Source organism: Taudactylus pleione, unplaced genomic scaffold, assembly GCF_031769625.1.
Source record: "Taudactylus pleione unplaced genomic scaffold, aTauple2 ptg001106l, whole genome shotgun sequence".
Taxonomy (NCBI): Eukaryota; Metazoa; Chordata; class Amphibia; order Anura; family Myobatrachidae; genus Taudactylus; species Taudactylus pleione.
The window spans coordinates 3,415,083-3,431,728 of NW_028285507.1; the positions used below are offsets into that span (position 1 = coordinate 3,415,083).

Sequence of the window (16,646 nt, forward strand, 5' to 3'; positions counted from 1 at the left end):
TCATAAGGAGAGGTGCATTTGTGACACAACATTCCTGCACCTGTAGACAGAAACCTCACACCACTTGTCTGTGCTGTTGGGGTCCTTGTTCTTACTAACACATTACTCATCTCCTGATATTCTCTGTGCTGCTGGGGATGCTGCTAATTCCTATATATAACTCTCAGTCTGTGTCTTCCTGCTGCCTCCATTCCCCTCCTCACATCATGTCACTGCCCCTGTCACATGCAGCCCTGTCCTCACTAACACATCACTCATCTCTTGATATACTCTGTGCTGCTGGGGACCCTGCTCCTCCCACTATATAACTCTCAGTCTGTGGCTTCCTGCTGCCTCCATTCCCCTCCTCACATCATGTCACTGCCCCTGTCACATGCAGCCCTGTCCTCACTAACACATCACTCATCTCCTGATATACTCTGTGCTGCTGGGGACCCTGCTCCTCCAACTATATAACTCTCAGTCTGTGGCTTCCTGCTGCCTCCATTCCCCTCCTCACATTATGTCACTGCCCCTGTCACATGCAGCCCTGTCCTCACTAACACATCACTCATCTCCTGATATACTCTGTGCTGCTGGGGACCCTGCTCCTCCCACTATATAACTCTCAGTCTGTGGCTTCCTGCTGCCTCCATTCCCCTCCTCACATCATGTCACTGCCCCTGTCACATGCAGCCCTGTCCTCACTAACACATCACTCATCTCCTGATATACTCTGTGCTGCTGGGAACCCTGCTCCTCCCACTATATAACTCTCAGTCTGTGGCTTCCTGCTGCCTCCATTCCCCTCCTCACATTATGTCACTGCCCCTGTCACATGCAGCCCTGTCCTCACTAACACATCACTCATCTCCTGATATACTCTGTGCTGCTGGGAACCCTGCTCCTCCCACTATATAACTCTCAGTCTGTGGCTTCCTGCTGCCTCCATTCCCCTCCTCATATCATGTCACTGCCCCTGTCACATGCAGCCCTGTCCTCACTACCACATCACTCATCTCCTGATATACTCTGTGCTGCTGGGACCCTGCTCCTCCCACTATATAACTCTCAGTCTGTGGCTTCCTGCTGCCTCCATTCCCGTCCTCATATCATGTCACTGCCCCTGTCACATGCAGCCCTGTCCTCACTACCACATCACTCATCTCCTGATATACTCTGTGCTGCTGGGACCCTGCTCCTCCCACTATATAACTCTCAGTCTGTGGCTTCCTGCTGCCTCCATTCCCGTCCTCATATCATGTCACTGCCCCTGTCACATGCAGCCCTGTCCTCACTACCACATCACTCATCTCCTGATATACTCTGTGCTGCTGGGACCCTGCTCCTCCCACTATATAACTCTCAGTCTGTGGCTTCCTGCTGCCTCCATTCCCGTCCTCATATCATGTCACTGCCCCTGTCACATGCAGCCCTGTCCTCACTACCACATCACTCATCTCCTGATATACTCTGTGCTGCTGGGACCCTGCTCCTCCCACTATATAACTCTCAGTCTGTGGCTTCCTGCTGCCTCCATTCCCCTCCTCATATCATGTCACTGCCCCTGTCACATGCAGCCCTGTCCTCACTACCACATCACTCATCTCCTGATATACTCTGTGCTGCTGGGACCCTGCTCCTCCCACTATATAACTCTCAGTCTGTGGCTTCCTGCTGCCTCCATTCCCGTCCTCATATCATGTCACTGCCCCTGTCACATGCAGCCCTGTCCTCACTACCACATCACTCATCTCCTGATATACTCTGTGCTGCTGGGACCCTGCTCCTCCCACTATATAACTCTCAGTCTGTGGCTTCCTGCTGCCTCCATTCCCGTCCTCATATCATGTCACTGCCCCTGTCACATGCAGCCCTGTCCTCACTACCACATCACTCATCTCCTGATATACTCTGTGCTGCTGGGACCCTGCTCCTCCCACTATATAACTCTCAGTCTGTGGCTTCCTGCTGCCTCCATTCCCGTCCTCATATCATGTCACTGCCCCTGTCACATGCAGCCCTGTCCTCACTACCACATCACTCATCTCCTGATATACTCTGTGCTGCTGGGACCCTGCTCCTCCCACTATATAACTCTCAGTCTGTGGCTTCCTGCTGCCTCCATTCCCCTCCTCACATCATGTCACTGCCCCTGTCACATGCAGCCCTGTCCCCACTAACACATCACTCATCTCCTGATATATTCTGTGACTTCACTGAAAGATATCTCTCAATGTGTACATCCAATATCTTTTGTCCTGCACTACAGAAAGTTCAAGGGAAATCTTTATTATATATATATATATATATTAACAGTTTCTTATATAGAGCAACCTATTCTGTTGCACTTTACAATTGGAGACATTAATAGAACAAAACTGGGTAATAATAACAGACAGATATATAGATAGGAAGGCCCTGCTTGCAAGCTTACAATCTATAAATCTTTCTCCAATATCATCCATACAGCACATCGTCTAGTGTGTATAAGCCTTACCATTACTCATCTCCTGATATACTCTGTGCTGCTTGGTGCCCTGCTCCTCCTGTGAAACACTGTCACCTCATTGACTTAGGGATGTGCAGGCTCGGATAGGTTCGAACAAAAGTCCAGGAATGATGATGTTTGTCCATGCAAGATGACGTTTTGCCTCTTTCTGAGTCCCGTTTTTTTGAGGAAAAAATCCCAACTCGGCATGCAAATTCGAACCTATCTGAGCCTGCACATCCCCTACATTGAATACATTGGAACTGGTGTGGGTGTGAGCCCAGTGACAGCTTGTGTGGTCCCGGTCTGCTAATATGTGCTGGCGGCCGGTAGAACCACTGTGCGTAAACAAGAAAGTTGAAAAGAGGCAGTTGGTGTGCTGCCAGTACTGGGAGAGAGGTGAGGAAGAGTGGCAGCTGGCAGCTCTGCAGAGAGATGATGTGCTTATTCGGTACAGGGACAGACAGCAGTCCAAGGAATGCTGAGGACCTTCGGTGCCTGTCAGCAGCTGAGCCTTCACTACAGATCCAAAGCAGAGACTCCAGGTGTGTAGCTGGTCTTCAGCCATCATTGATATTGTCACACTACTCACAGCTCTTCTCCCATAAATATAGCTGCCAGCACAGTCCCCAGCAACTGCCAGGGAGAACAACATCAGGAATGGAGAGACTAGAATTTATAAAATTTAGGAGAGTGGACCCTAAACTCACCCCGGTCACAGGATCAACTAACCAACTAACTATAGTTCAGAAAAGGGAATGCTCAATTCTTTAGTTACAACTGGCAATATTGGGCCCTACGCCCAGACTGGTAACACAAAGGCATATTGTAATTTTCTATCCAGGCCAACAATTAGCAACAGTGTAGCTATTAAACAAGGAGCTGCATAATCCCTTTGGAGGAGCTTCATCATCGCATTTAACATCATTGAAAGTCTGCATCAGAGTGCCCTAGCTAAACATAATCCCAGGACTACTGCCAAGCAAAGGGGAGCAACCATCTCAGTGCACCACCGAGCTCGTAATTTGGGAATTATTTCCTTGGGACACTTAGCAAAGTGTAAAAATTGTTTATACTGCAGTATAAAAAACAGTAATAAGGTTATTTAGTTTTGTGATAGGTATTATAATTGTACTGTATAGAGTATCTAGAAGTAGTGATATGTATGTTAGATGTTAGGGTGTTAGATAAACTGTGGTACATGTTTTTAGTGTAAAAGTGTAATAATGACTTATTTGTGTTGAATTCTACTGTTGTACTTACATGTGTATTTCCTGAACTAATCTCTTACTTTGCAGAAAATCTGGAGTCGTGGGGACGTCCATCGCTCTATTCCTGTAATAATAAAATGTACTTTCCAGCCAAGACTGTATTAATATCCGAGACTGAGGCCTATTTCGTGTCCAAGTTTATGGAGGAAATTGCATCTCTGTAAAGGGAGTTACCAAGCTGTGTAGTGTCTGAAGGTAAATTGGGCTCCTGGGTGGGTCTTTTCACACTCCCACTATATAACTCTTGGTTTGCTGTCTCCATTCTGTATGGCCGATGGTGTTATTGGGCTATGGCGAGCCCAAGTGAAGCCTTGGCAGGCAGGTTTCTACACTAAAATTCATAGGTAGCGATTTAATTGTTTTTTTGGGCAGCTATTTGTTTTGGGCACTTGGGGAGCAATTCAATTGTTGCTCCGTCCATGCACGATAGCCGCCGGCATTTCTGTTTGCATTCTCAGGAGGGTGCGAGCAAAAATGTGCAATAAACCCATGGTTTGGGTGCCCCATTCAGGACATTAGAAGGGTTTAGCTGTTTTACATGACTGTGGGGTCTATTTACTAAGCTTTGTTAGTAGATAAAGTGAAGGGAGATAAGGTACCAGCCAATCAGCTCCTAACTGTCACTTTTCAAACACAGCCTGTGACATGGCAGTTAGGAGCTGATAGTCTGGCACCTTATCACTGTTCACTTTATCTCCTAACAAAGCTTAGTAAATAGACAAATAAACCTGGTTTAATTGGGCGCGATGACCGTGATAATTAGTGGGCGCCCAGAACAATTGAATTGCAACACTGGGCGCCCCATTAATTATTGATGCCCAAAAAAGAATTAAATCTCCCCCATAGAGCTCTTCTCTGGTTCTGTTTCCTGGGAAATATGACAAATCTATTTTAACAATTTCTCTTTGTTAATTTATTTATAACAGTAACTGTGACATTTTCTAGACACTTACTGTTACACTAGCTGAGGAGTCAGGGAACTTTTTTACCTTTTACCCCAAAATATATTTAGATAAGCCGACGTTACCCCCTTGATTTGAAAGGAAGGAAATCATATAGCAATGCCCCCATATAGTGCCCCTGTAGTAGTGCTCCCATATAATGCCCCTGTAGTAGTGCCCCCATATAGTGCCCCTGTAGTAGTGCTCCCATAGTTATGCCCCTGTAGTAGTGCCCCCTTATAATGCCTCTGTAGTAGTGCTCCCATAGTTATGCCCCTGTAGTAGTGCCCCCCATATAATGCCCCTGTAGTAGTGTCCCCATATATTGCCCCTGTAGTGGTGCCCCCATATAATGCCCCTGTAGTAGTGCCCCCATATAATGCCCCTGTAGTAGTGTCCCCATATAGTGCCCCTGTAGTAGTGCCCCCATATAATGCCCCTGTAGTAGTGCCCCCATATAGTGCCCCTGTAGTAGTGCCCCCATATAATGCCCCTGTAGTAGTGCCCCCATATAGTGCCCCAGTAGTAGTGCCCCCATATAGTGCCCCTGTAGTAGTGCCCCCATATAATGCCCCTGTAGTAGTGTCCCCATATAGTGCCCCTGTAGTAGTGCCCCATATAATGCTGCTGTAGTAGTGCCCCCATATAGTGCCCCTGTAGTAGTGCCCCCATATAATGCCCCTGTAGTAGTGTCCCTGTAGTAGTGTCCACATATAGTGCCCCTGTAGTAGTGCCCCCATATAATGCCCCTGTAGTAGTGCTCCCATAGTTATGCCCCTGTAGTAGTGCCCCCCATATAATGCCCCTGTAGTAGTGTCCCCATATATTTCCCCTGTAGTAGTGCCCCCATATAATGCCCCTGTAGTAGTGCCCCCATATAATGCTCCTGTAGTAGTGCCCCATATAATGCCCCTGTAGTAGTGCCCCATATAATGCTCCTGTAGTAGTGCCCCATATAATCCCCGCTCCTACATCCGCCGCCGTCCTGTCCTCCTGGCTGCTCCTCAGAACTATGGGAGAAACGTCATGACGACTCTCCCATAGTACGCATGGAGAGAGCCTGAAGATGGAGTTCAGAAAAGAACTCCAGCCTCCAGCTAACGCGGCGCTGCAGGGAAGGAGCCGGGCGCCCACTGGTAATAACATCTCAGCGGGCGTCCGGCTTAGAGCCTCCCTGCAGCACAGCCGGGCATGCATATGTATCATTCTATAATGATTCATAAGCATGCCCGGCTGTCCGTCCATTACCCCCAGGAATTTCATTTTTACCCCATGTGGGGTAATTTACCCCTGTTCCCCGACCACTGCACTAGCCTCATTCGCAGATACACCACACCCATTATTTGCACCCACTATCCTGCATGACTGCTCACACTACTTTGCATTATTCTCCCCTATCCCCTCAGGGATAGAGAACTGCCTACAGCTGTTACACATCACCAGGAGGACGCAGAGTAATGCCACAAATGTTTTACCTTGTGTATATGTTTTATATATTATACATTATTATACCCACCAGGTGATTTTACGTTAAGGAGCTATTCCATGGATAATGCTGACGTAGGATATAGTATAACAACGGGTCCTCCTGGCATGGTCACGGCTCTTCAGGGTGGCGAGGGCCACGTTAGGGAGATGCAGGTCATCGCAGTAGGGCTAATATTCCCCACGTAACTTACCCACGGTTAGTAGAGCCCATGCCTAGAAGAACTGAAGCCGTATTAAGGGCACAGGTGGCACAGCAATGTACTAGCCCAATGGTCATAATAATTTGGCCAATCAGTGTATATCAGTTATTTCCCTCACCACTTGGGTTGTAAACTCACTTGAACGAGATCGTCCTTACAGCGCTTTTCATGACATTGTATCATGTAACTTGTTTGTATTATGAGTCCTTCGCCGCGCTGCGCAATATGTTGGCATTTTATAGATAATAATTGGATTAGAGAGACCCTTTTTCAGATTGGTATATAAATGGTAAATGCATAGCGAAAGTTCATTATAACAACATATGCTGGGACCACAGACAAACGTAATAAAGTCACTCAATCATGTAACACACATGTATCAACTGTAATGACTTTGGATCATTAAAAATATATTTAATAGTTTAATGATTGATGCCCAAAAGCATATCTGGAGAATATATAATAAATCAAAGTAGTGTATATGTGTCACCAACTTCATTTTAGATCATTTAGATAGGGTCGTTAGGATAATTGGATTTAAAAAGCAGAAAGTGAGCACATTAGGAACTTGTGTGACAATAACACAGGAACCACATGGAATCCCCATGGGTGCTGTGTGAGGGCTGTGTTTGGGGAGCAAGCTCTGAATCGAGCCATTTAATACTCTGGTATTTACTACTGGGGTGCTGAAATGTTCTGAATTTACCTGCGCAAAGTGCGTTTAAGGGTCAATATATATATTTAATTGTACAGAACAGTAATGTACATTATATACTCCATGTTATACTGGACATTAAAAGGATGTTTTAAAAATTATAAATATATATATATATATATATATATATACAACTCTCCCTCTAAGCACCGGTTTGGTGACTGCGCGCTTGATATATGGTCGGTACTGTGCTTACTGAGAAGAGTCTCCTGTTTTGGGTTCCGCCATGACGCACTCGCTAGTTTTGTATCATTGCTGTAATTGATCCCAATGGTAAAGCACTAGGGAGTATTCTGGCGCTATATGAATAATTCTAAATAAATAATGTTACAAAGAAACATTTCCCATTGACTGTAGGAAGATAATAATCCATTGATGGTTCTAATGGCCACAGCACAGACGTCACTGAAGGTCAGTACAGTGTCATGTCCGATGGCTGAGGAAACTGTCCAGCCTGTTACTAATTCTCCCTCTATGGGACACAGGAACCCCAGCACACCATGTATCATCTGTTTATTACACCAGGAACCTGGTTCCCAGGAGGGAGGTCAGGCGGGGGAATCCTGATGGGAAATATAGGAGAGGAGAAGGAGTTTCTATATTAATCAACATGGTTTGTGAGATGGACGTTAAAAAGGTTAAAGAAAAAATCCTGCAAAATATTTTATTTAGAGATGGGATGAAATATTGGACCTCATTCAGAGTCTCTCGCAAGATGCGATCGCTCGCTGGCAAAAAGGGGCCAGATATTGTAATGAAGTGCTTGCACTGCGTCTCGTAAGGACGTCCACTATGTTTTAGTGAGCTATGGCAAAGTGCACTCGCAAGTGTCTACAGACGCCCCCTTGCCACTCGCAACACACGTCATCTCCGGGAAATGAAGGATTAGTCAGGACCATTGAGAGCCATCGGAGCTGCCCGCAGCCCTTGGGGTTGCCTTAGCCTTCCGCAAGCACAGGGATCAGTGCTGGCTGAAATACATTCAGGTGACGTGTACCATGACGCTACTTTGTAAATTATGCACGCCCTTTAAACGGCGTTTTGGTGGTCTGACACACCTGCGTTTGCACATCCACTCCCCCTGTTCACAAGCACCTTCCCCTGTTACCACCCACAAACGGCCTTTCCTGTCAGTCAATTATCGGGAGTTACTTCCTGCTCGCTAGCCATACAAGCGACGGATTTTGTGATCGCAAATACTCGTACGCACATGCGCACAACAAAGCGCACTCGTTCGTGGTCTGTTAACATCGGCCGCGTACAATGAGGTCCTTTGTACAGAGCAATTAAATACGCTAAAAGCAGAGAAATCCCAGCAAAACATTATGATATCAAACTGATGTTTCAGGGATTTACTAAATTATATTTCTGGCCCTACTAAAATGTGTATGCGCCGGAACAATGCGCCAAGTGTAAGTCCCAATGCTGACTCAGGCGCATGTTTTGAAGGTGGAAAGGGGAAGGGAAGAGGTGGGAAAGGGGGGGGGGCTGGTTAGCGTAGGGCAAGGAGTTAATGTAGTTATGGCACACTCAGAGGTGGAAGCACCGGCAGTAACCCCTGGCAGGATCCGCTGCTGGTGCCTGACCCCTTGTGCTCGATACGCTCTGATAGTGATAATTACCAGCACAGACCGTCAGTGTTTACTAAATAATGTAGAGCAGCGAGCGCTACTGAAGGGAAGACCGCGCTGTTTTATAAATAATCATTTGTTTTTTATCGTTAAAACATCAACCGTCACCATCAGCTAGACTGCCGTCTCCACTGCATGATGACACAATTAACGTGGAAAATACGATTTTCTTCATGTGGGGGACACATGTAACTTGTATGTGGAGTTGCAGGTACTTGCGCACTTACGCCTGTAGTTGTGCCTTTTTCCCGGATGCATTTTACGTCTGCGATTATTACATAAAATGCGTCCAACTCTACATGAGGCCCAAAGTCAGAGCCCCTGGGTTACAGAGCACTATTCTGTGCCAAACGACTTTATTATTGTGTGCCCGCAGAGATGTGGTGATGTCTACCGACACTGTAACTGTAATGCCTCTTGCACCATGCCGGTGAGGTTTACATTAAGCGCATTTATAGGCACCGAAATATAATAAATCATCAAAAGTCCATATTTGTACGTGCAATAAAAAGTGTATTAATGTCCTTTTACTTTCAAAATTAATTTAAGACATAAATGAGCTACGACTGAGCATTAGTGTAAGTGAAAAATGTAAATGTTGCAGTATAATAAGGGGGTGGCAGCATATCACTCCGATGTGACCACAGATGAGCGGAAACAAAACGTTTCTAGAAAGATAGATAGATAGATAGATAGATAGATATGAGTTAGATAGATATGAGATAGATAGATAGATAGATAGATAGATAAATAGATAGACATGAGATACATAGATAGATAGATAGATAGATAGATATGAGATAGATAGATATGAGATAGATGATAGATAGATAGATAGATAGATAGATAGATAGATAGATATGAGATAAAGAGCTAGATACGAGATAGATAGATATGAGATAAATAGATAGATATGAGATAAATAGATAGATAGATAGATACTGATGTGACCAGGTATTATGGTGTTTCACTGTGTTATCTCGAACGCCAGGCATGGCGCGCCAGACACCACGCCATGAGTCGCGCCACAAAGAAAGTATAGTAATGTAGCGTAGCGTAATGCTGGAAAAAAGCCATTACATGTAATACAACTTTTTGCCCACCAGGTGTCACTTTTCCTAAACTACATTGCGCATGCATCTGATTTCCAATGTACCGTATGTTCTGTATCACCGCCCGATGATTGGTTGACAGAAGCGGTGATTCGGTACACTATACAGTATTACAGCGTTTTCCACATGGCGCATACCCAGTGGAGGGGTTACAATGACAATGGAATGTGTGCCGCATGCCCAGTGGAGCCAAGCCATAAACCAAGTAGCGCTATGCCATGGCGCATGCCCAGTTGTCTGCATTCCTACAGTACAATACTGTTGAATTTCACACTTGTGCCATTCTGCACTTTCCCAGACTTACAGTACTTACAGTATACACAATAGTCATTTCATGACTTCAGAAAGTGCTAAAGTAGTAGTCTTTGTTTGGGAGGGAAGTCTCTGTATTGCAAAGTGACTGTGCATTAGAGCGCAAACTTGCGTCAATGTCAATGCTGTCCCAGACTTGGAAACTTTAGTGATTTTATGAGTTCTATAACTGATAGTTGACTGTGTTTGAGAGAGAGGTCTCTGCATTACAAACTGACTGTGCGTTTAAACCGCAAAATTGCGTCAATGTCTGCACAGTTGGTGCTGTGGTGACTGTTAGCCAGCTCCGAGGGGTTACGGTACAAATGGGATCTCTGGCACGTGCCCAGTGGAGGGGTTGCAATGCATAGCCAGTGGCGCTGCGCCATAGCCATACCCTTGTAGCGCTATGCCATGGCGTACAGTATAGAAGATCATACAGTAGTGGGTCATGATTCACACACAGTGAAAGTGGGATCTCCGTATTACACACTGACTGTGTAATAATAATATTAAAAAATAAATAGTGTAACCTTGACTGTCTAATAATAATAATAAAAAAAAAAGTTTAATCTTCCAGGTTTCGAACCCGGGTTGTACAGACGTCTGCAATGTAGAAGTTCGATTTCTTACCTCTACACTACAGCTGCCTGAGTACTTACTGTACTTCATCGTACGATACTGTAGATGTCACATAAAGTACTGTAGAGGACAGATGCAATTCTTACTAGGAGAGACTTGTGGGCAAGGGGTTATGTGATCCGCCTTGCTTACACTTCTCTCCTTCTGTTCGAGAGCTTGATAATTTATTTATTTTATTTTTTTTAAATGTTCACTATAGTACTGTAGTTCAGTATTGTTATCCAACCCTTACAAAACTCAATACATTATACCGTACTGTACCGTACATGTACTGTAGATGTGCCCAGCTACAATACTGTAGTTTGTTGCTCCATACGCCATACAGTATACCGTACAGTAGTGCATTGCTAGTCGCGTGCTACACTGTGGCGTATTGAGTCTCATAGCACTGCGCATGCCCAGTTGTCTGTAATATTGTAAGTACAATACTGTCGGCACTGTCCCGGACTTACTGTAGACATTGTAGTGATTCCATGACTCTAGTACAGTAGATGCAGTAGTCTAGGGGGCTAATGCCTAGCCCTACTGCATCTACCATTTTCTTGTCCCGCTGGTTCGAGACCTTTAAAATATATACTGTATAATTTTATTTTGTTTTAGATCTTCACTAATACATTATCCAGAAATTTCTATGCCACAGTACTTTATGACAAAAAAGTGTAACCTTGACTGAGTAATAAAAATAAAAATTTTAAAGTGTAACATTCCAAGTTTCGAACCCGCAAAAGGGTTGTGCAAGCGACAGTAATGTATTGGCTTGATTACTTACCATTACACTACAGTCGCCTGCAATACCAAGGTTGCACCTCGCTTGAGTGTGTCCTACAATACTGTACGTCATCGTACAGTATCTCAGGCGCATGCCCAGATCCATACACATGTAGCGCTATGCCATGGCGTGTGGAAGATCACAGCACTGCGCATGCCCAGTGGGTCGCTAGTCAAATGCAGCTATGGTAAAGTGGGATGTCTTGCTACGACATGTTCCGTCCCTCTACCTGCCTGTCCCGCCTGTTCTAGACCTTAATGAATTTTTTTAATTTTTTTAATTCTTCGCTACTTTTGTTCAGTATTGTTATCCAACCCTTACTAAACTCAGTACAATTTATATATTAGGGGGTAAATTTTATAAGATGGGAGTTCTATTAAGAAGTGATGTTGCCCATAGCAACCAATCAGATTCCAGGTATTATCTTCTAGAAGGTGCTACTGTAGATACGGCAAATGAGAAGTAGAATCTGATTGGTTGCTATGGGCAACATACAGTACAGTAACGTCTTAAATAGAACTGCCATCTTAGTAAATTTACCCCTACATGTTTAATTTTGTCCCCCCAATTTTTTTTTCTTCCGCCCCCAAAATGAAAGTGAATTTTTTGGGTGTTCTGACTGTCAGTGTTTTTTTTTTTTTTTAAATGTACGCAGTTTACAGTACCTTTAGGGGACTGTCTGAAGGCTGCACGTTGAAGGCTTCCCGCAACGTTGCACCCGAATTCACCACTTTTTTCCGCCTGCTATTCATACAGTAGGCAAAACTTATTCGCATACTGTCTTACTGTACATTGCATTGACTTCCCGCCTAGGTGGAAAGTCTTTCAAATTGAACACGGCGATAATTTTCCGCCTGACGAAATGACGTAATCGGCGAATCTTTTTTTTAGCCGATCACGTCTTTTCGCTCCAATGGGTCTATTTACTGTACTAAGCAGTGTTAGGAGACAGAGTGAAAAGTGATAAGAAAGTGAAAAGCTACCAGCGAATCAGCTCCCAACTGTCATCTCACAGGCTGTGTTTGAAAAATGACAGTTGGGAGCTGATTGGCTGGTACCTTATCACTTTTTATCACTTTTCACTCTGTCTTCTAACACTGCTTAGTAACTAGACCCCTTGGAGTGAAAAGACGAGATCGGCTAAAAAAAGTAAATAGACCCCTAAATTGAATACGGCCTTCAGTGTGTACAGTACTGTATGTTTACTGTTCTGTATACTACTGTAAGTGCCGGGCAGCCGTGAAATCACTGGGATGGGCAACAGGGATACTGTACAGTATATGACTGTGGACGGCAACCCCCATCGGCCAGCGTGCCCCTGGTGAGGGAAATCCTGGCCAATAGGAAGATACGCCCCTGCATCTGTGTGTTATTGACTTTTTGTACCTTTGTAATGACAGATGCACGTGTTGGGTCTTCCCTTGAGGAAGGTGGAATCGAAACAGCTGTTGGGATGAGATCATCTGGGTTTAGAGCATGACTCCCCAGAGAATACATTGGATTGTATATGTTAACTATTGGATGTTTTTTCACCCTGGATTTGGACGAAGTTATTAAATGTTTATTTGCTAATTAAATGGTGTGCTGGCTAAGTTCCTATCTTATAATCAAGGTAATCAAGAAGTGGATGGATATTATTGTTATTATTATTATTATTATTATTAGTAGTAGTATTATCATTTATTTATATGGCGCCACAAGTGTTCCACGGCACCTTCAATAGTACATAAGCAAATTGTTGATCAGTGACTTACAGAACAATACAATACAGGACCAGGACATGGATAATATACATTTCTACATTAGTGACCATAACACCCAGATAACCATAAGGAACAAGTGTTAGGTGCCCTAGTGGGGAGTAAGAAGTAGATGAAACAAAAGTAGGGAGAAGCACAAGAGGGCCCTGCTCGTAAGAGCTTACATTCTAAAACGTTTATTAGTATTATTACTATTATTATTATTAATATTATTATTATTATTAGTAGTAGTAGTATTATTATTATTATTATTATTATTATTATTATTACTATTAATATTATTATTATTATTATTATTATTATTATTATTATTACTATTATTATTATTATTATTATTGTTATGTGCTACATAATCATACACAATAGCAAAGGAACATCAGCAGCTATGCACCACATATCACTCCGGGGTTTTGCAAATTAATTTTACTCACAAAGTCAAAGTTTCAAGGCTCAACTGGCCCCGTTGTCAGGAACAAACAGAGGGCCTGATTCAGACCCGCTCGCGAGCGCTGAGCGCTCGCCAGCGGGTTGATGGTGGCGCAGTGTTCATGAGCGAGACCCGGATAGCGATGGGCAAACCGTCGCTCCGGGTCTCGTACCAAAGGGGGCGTGCTGTCGATGTTGAGTGACAGCATGCCTCCTTTGGTGGGCATGCGGGGGCGTGGCATCCCAGATGGAGGCGTTCCCATGGGAACCGTCTGGGGCCGGCCCCACTGACATCACAAGTGATGTCAGTGGGAGTGCTTTCGGCTCTGTTTGAGCCGAAAGCACTCCAGGTCTTGCGGCAACGAGACCCTACCACAAGGGTCTCGTCGCAAGCCCGATTGTCGCGATGGTCTTGACCATTGCGACCATCTTCCTGGCCGCTCGCTATCGCTGTGGGTGGTCACCCACAGCTATACGAGCGGCCAGGAGGCCGGTCTAAAAATTCAGAAGAACGGCCCTGAGTCAGAGCGTGCGCTCTGTCAGAGCGTCCGGCTCTGAATCCGGGCCAGAATACAGACATAAAACAAGAGCTTACCTGTATACCCCCACCCGATAACTGCACAGGAACAGACTGGTTCAGGTCGCGATCACGTGCCCTGGGGTGCCCTACGTATCAGGATGACGCTGAGCGGCTCACCTCCAGTGCTCGCTATGGCAACCTTAGTCGCTACTGCGGTACCTAGTAGTCAACGTGAACAAATAAACAAGAGACATGTTGTTAGTGTATCGAACACAGCAATCACTTGAGAAACGACATGATCATACATCATATACAGTACATGCAGTTGCTGTGACAAATTATGGACTGGATCTGCAGCTGATCATAACGGACATAACTAAGTAACAAAATTAATGAAAACACGATTAAGGAAAGAGATAACCATATAGCAATAATTGATAAACCAGATCAATACGGTTGACACTCCAATAATACACATTTTATATATACAGTATATGAGATACATTTTGCTATCCGATAATACTGTACAGTATCTTCCCATTATGAGTTTTGCTTTATTATAATGTGAGTTTCCCTGTTTCCGGCCGTGCTGTGCTGCGCAGTCAGCGCCATAATACCAGATCACAGCATAAATCACTTTCTGTTTGGTTAGTTGTGTGTAAATCACAGGAATCTGACCTTCCCCTGTCACTGGCTCTGATACAAGCAGCACAGAGGAACAGAAAGTTCTGCCATTAATTTACTTCTGCTCTTTTCTCTATTTGTGCTCATTATTATTTTCCCATAAAATACATAAGAAAATATAAAGAAAACACAGTGGTATATTTTTACCCAAATTTTGTGAATGTTTCATTGCGATGTATTTTCTCTCTCAGACCTGAGGTAACCATGTGCGTTCATTTTATGTGCTTAATGCTTGTTATGAACGCTTATTATTATTATTATTATTATTATTGCTATTATTACTACTATTATTATTATTATTATTATTATTGCTATTATTACTATTATTATTGCTATTATTATTATTATTATTATTATTATTGCTATTACTACTATTATTATTATTATTATTATTACTATTATTATTATTATTATTATTGCTATTATTATTATTATTATTATTATTTATTATTATTGCTATTATTACTATTATTATTATTATTATTATTATTATTATTATTATTATTATTATTGCTATTATTACTATTACTATTATTATTATTATTATTATTATTATTATGTGCTACAATGCTGGTAGCTTTAACAAGCATTTGTTTTTCTTTGCTTTTGCTCAACTGCGATACAGCAAACACAAATGTAAACACCCTATAATATATATCGGTCTCCTATTAGTGCGCTCAATAAGTACATAGCGCACTATGCTGCAAGGATTGCAGGCTTTTAGAACGCTCTTCTAATACTCTGTTTCAAGCAATGCTTTGGGGTCTATTGATCAGTATTAGTGTTAGCAGCCTGAACATTACTGTAATATGTTTTTTTCCCCTATTTATAAATCCGGGGCTCAAGTTGGATCACTAGCAACCACTCTGCTCCCAGCTTTGGTTTTCTCAGTGTAAACAATTCCTACAGTATTCTCATGTTCAAGAGTAGGGTACCGGAGAGAGATCCTAAGGGTACGGAGAGGAATCCAAAGGGTATTGGAGAAGAGACCCAAAGGATGTCACAGAGGAACCCTGAGTATCAGAAATAGATCCTAAGGGTATCGGTGAGGGATCCTGTGGGTATCGAAGAGGGATCCTGAGTGTATCTTGAAGGAAACAAAGGTATCAGAGAGGGATCCTACGGGTATTGGAGAAAAATCCTGAGGGTATCAGAGAGGGCTCTGAGGGTATCGGAGAATGGTCCAAAGTGTATCAGAGAGAGATCCTAAAGGTATTGGAAAGAGATCCTGAGGGTATTGGAGAGGGATTCTAAGGGTATCATAGAGGAATCCTAGGGGTATCATATAGGAATCCTGAGGATATCAAAGAGGGATCTGAAGGTTGTCTGAGAGGTATTCAAAGTGTATCGGATAGAGATCCTAAGGGTATTGGAGAGAGATCATGAGGGTATAGAAGAGAGAGCCTAAGGGTATCTGAGATTGATTCTAAGGCTATCGGAGAGGGACCCTGAGGCTCATAAGGGGTTAGGCAGGGCCGGCTCCAGGGCTAATAGCGCCCTGTGCTGGCCGAGTGCTCTGCGCTCATTATCGCGCCACGTGTGATCGAAATGGGGGCATGTCCTACTTACCATGGGCCACGCCTCCTTATGGAATGTTATCTGAGGGGTGTGCCTGCATGGAACGCCTCCAAATAACGTCAGGCTGGGGTTGGGAGCCTCACTAGCTGGGCTTCCCCCAGCCCTCTCACGGCACTGAATGGATGCCGTGCGCATGTGCGCAGCATCC

At 43.9% G+C, this 16,646-nt stretch overlaps 1 long non-coding RNA gene across 1 annotated transcript in view; it reads right to left on the minus strand.

The window, feature by feature from the left end:
- Positions 1-16,646, minus strand: part of LOC148453728 (uncharacterized) — a 194,737-nt gene that overhangs the window by 165,083 nt on the left and 13,008 nt on the right. Inside the window, exon 4 of the long non-coding RNA XR_015874877.1 lies at positions 14,312-14,455. This is a non-coding gene — a long non-coding RNA (uncharacterized LOC148453728). The remainder of the gene's footprint in view (positions 1-14,311; positions 14,456-16,646) is intronic.